The sequence below is a fragment of the Arachis ipaensis genome, chromosome B08, assembly GCF_000816755.2.
Source record: "Arachis ipaensis cultivar K30076 chromosome B08, Araip1.1, whole genome shotgun sequence".
Taxonomy (NCBI): Eukaryota; Viridiplantae; Streptophyta; class Magnoliopsida; order Fabales; family Fabaceae; genus Arachis; species Arachis ipaensis.
The window spans coordinates 61162485-61165870 of NC_029792.2; positions in this window are offsets into that span (position 1 = coordinate 61162485).

A 3386-nucleotide genomic window follows, 5' to 3' on the forward strand; every position below is an offset into this window, starting at 1 on the left:
AAATTATTAATATTAAGTTAAAATAATTTTATTTTATTGTATCTCTAATATTACTCTAAATTTTTTTCTCTAAGATAATTACTTTTATTCATTGAATAAAATTGATCCAAAAATGGACATCACACACAATAATAGCAAACTTAGAAAAGTTCCACTAATCAATTAAAACAATTATGCAATTGAAGTAATAAAAGAAATTGGTAAAGTCATCTTCAAGAGGAAAAACGAAAAGGCAATGGGTCGGGCACTCCTCCACGAACTTTCTAGCACTATTAACAATTTTCACAGGCAGCTTTCTCTTACTTTCAAAAATTTGCTCATTTCTAGATTTCTAACTCTGCCATGCTAGGTTAGCTACAAATTTCTTTATTTTCTTTAATTATCTTTTTTTTTTGTCTGATTTTGTAATTTTTTCCACCACTGCCAAGGCTTATCGGTAACTGTTGGAAGATGAATACCCAATAGCCTCCAAGTTTCTGTTGAATCTGGACAGATCCACAAACAATGTGAGGTTGATTCTTCTACTGAGTTACACTGTGAGCAGATAGAGTTAATTTGAAAAATTTGAGTGTGAAGTTTTAATTTGACTAATAATCAATTATGCATTAGCTTCTATAAAAAATTATTTATCTTGGGTTGGCTTTGGAAACTTCATATTCCTGATTATATAGATTTTTTTTGGTACTGAATAGAGAAAAATTCTACTGGAAGATAATAAATTTGAAATATAAATTTATCATTAAGTGAGATTGAATAACTTTCTTTTTTTTTTAGCCAAATAATATAATCTTTTTTTCTATAATTGTTGTGTTAATAATTATTTTTGCTATTGCTTGATTGAAATATTCTTTTATTTTTGTCTAATTCCATTGTCTGTAACATTACACTAAATTAGTTAGCGCTAAATCAAACTAGCACATGGTTGACCTTTTTCACTACAAGAATTTGATAAATTAGCGACAATTTTTTGGGAGAAATATTTTTTATCACTAATCCGTCACTAACTTGCGAAGAATTAGTGATGCATTACCGATAAAAATAATAAGCGGTCACAAAATATCCGAACATGAGAAGAGCCACTGATTAGCGAGAGATTTACGAGTAAGTCTGTTTCTCGCAAATTGACTTTTGTAGCTAAAAAAAGAACGAGAAAAATTTCTTCGCTAATTTGTCACAAATTAATTAGTGAGTGACAATGTTCTAGCAAATCAGTCACTTAGGGATTCAATCAAATAAAAGTAAAGTAGCGAGGGATATTATTATCACTATTCCGTCGCAAGTGTTTGATATATAATTAGCGAGAAATAATTCACACACTATTTCGTCGCTAAATAAATTTTGTGTGAAAAGGGTAATTAGTGAGAAACAATTTTCCTAGCTAATCCGTCACAAAAACTTGAAATACATTTTGCGATGGACAATTTTGTAGCTAATTTGTCACCAAAATTTTTATTTTTAGCGAGCAACTAGTTTCTCGCTAATTTGTCGCATAATATTGTAAAATTCAAAACTAGGGTAGCGACAGAAAATAGTCGTCACTAACTCGTCGCAACAGATAAATCATTTAACTAGGGAAGTGTTCCTTGCTAATTAGTCGCTAAAGTGGAAATACGGATATTGAGCACCTAGGACCTAAGTAGTGAGAAATTTGCGACCGTTTAACAACTGACATACTTCGTTCGCTGATTTCAAGTCACTGATTAGCAGACGAAATACAGTTGTCGCAAGTTTAGTTTAGCGAGCGACTTGGCAACCGCAATCTTGTCACAAAGCAGAAGCTATATCATACCTATTTTGTAGCAAATTACTCGCTAATCTCGTTGAAAATCCGTCAAAGAGTTATAACAACTCCAAAGCCAATCACGAAAAGTTTTACAAGTAACTTGTTGCAATTGAGTCACTAATCAAAAGCTTATTTAGTGAGGAAATAGTGACCGCTTAACAACTAATAGACTTTACTTGTTTATTTCATGTTGTTATTAATTTGTGAGGAAAAACGTTAGTCCTCATGTTGTCATTATTTTAATTAGCGGCACATCCGGCACTATCGTGCCTATTCAACCGCTTTTTTATTGAGTTTAAGAAATTAATTTTATATTTTTATTTTTAAAATTATAAATTTAACATTAATAATTATAAATAAATTATGAAAAAGATAAAATATATTAAATTATTTAACATGTAAAATCTAAAAAATTTTAATTAAAAATAAGATTAAAAAATATAAGGTTGTTATTATGTGTAACTAAATCAATATAAGGACAAAACATCTCAATAAACAAAATGCACATCAATATTACCTGAATGTCCCAAATCAGAAAATACAACGTCAAAGTCCCAAAGCACATTTCTATATAAATCGAATTGATTAAATTCGATTTAATGAAACACGTAGTAAATCGAATCCAATGGATTCGAATGAGGTGAAAAACGTTATTGAATGAAAATCGAATAAAGTAGATTCGAATTAAGTACACAGTTAAAATGCTAATAAATCGAATGGATTGGCTTCGATTTACATGTTTGCTTCGTCTCTCATAATTCGAATCTAATGGATTCGATTTGCATGGACTTTGGTTATAAAGTTTTTGTTTTGAAAAATAATTTATTAAATTAGTTTTTAAAAGATAATTTTTAAATAAATTTTTAGTATTTATTTTTGATAAATTAAACTAAAAATAATTTTCAATAAGCACAACTAATAATAAATACTAAAAGTTTATTTAAAAATTATCTTTTAAAAACTAATTTAATAAATTATTTTTCAAAACAAAAACTTTATAGCCAAAGTCTATGCAAATTGAATCCATTAGATTTGAATTATGGGAGACAAAAAAAACATGTAAATCGAAGTCAATCCATTCGATTCATTAGCATTTTAACCATACACTTTGTTACGGATCCGACCCACGGATCCTACGCCCGGAATGGTCCCCGAACCTGGTTACCCAGGTCTGACCCGCTTCGCGCTTCTAGAAGGCCCGGAACCGGCCCTCTAGAGCTCCTAACCAACTTTCGAATTCAAACGTCTCCCTTATCTTAGCCAAACAAGATAAGATAAGATAACTACCATCACCTATAAATAGAGGACCCAGGTCCCTCCAGGTATTCATTCATTCCTCACACTTTCTACCTCTTAGATCCATTCTGACTTGAGCGTCGGAGTGTCTTTGCAGGTACCACCCCCCATTGCTCCAGGCAAGTGATCCGGCATCTGCCTCAACCCGCAAGTTCTCGATCCATCTCTCAACCCGTACCAGAGACATCTTGTACATTGGCGCCGTCTGTCGGGACTTTGCAACGTTGTGGCGGCATGGCTTATAACCCAGAAGAGCAATCATCAAACTCAGATTTCTTGCGTGTAACTGAGAGCAAAAAGGAATAAT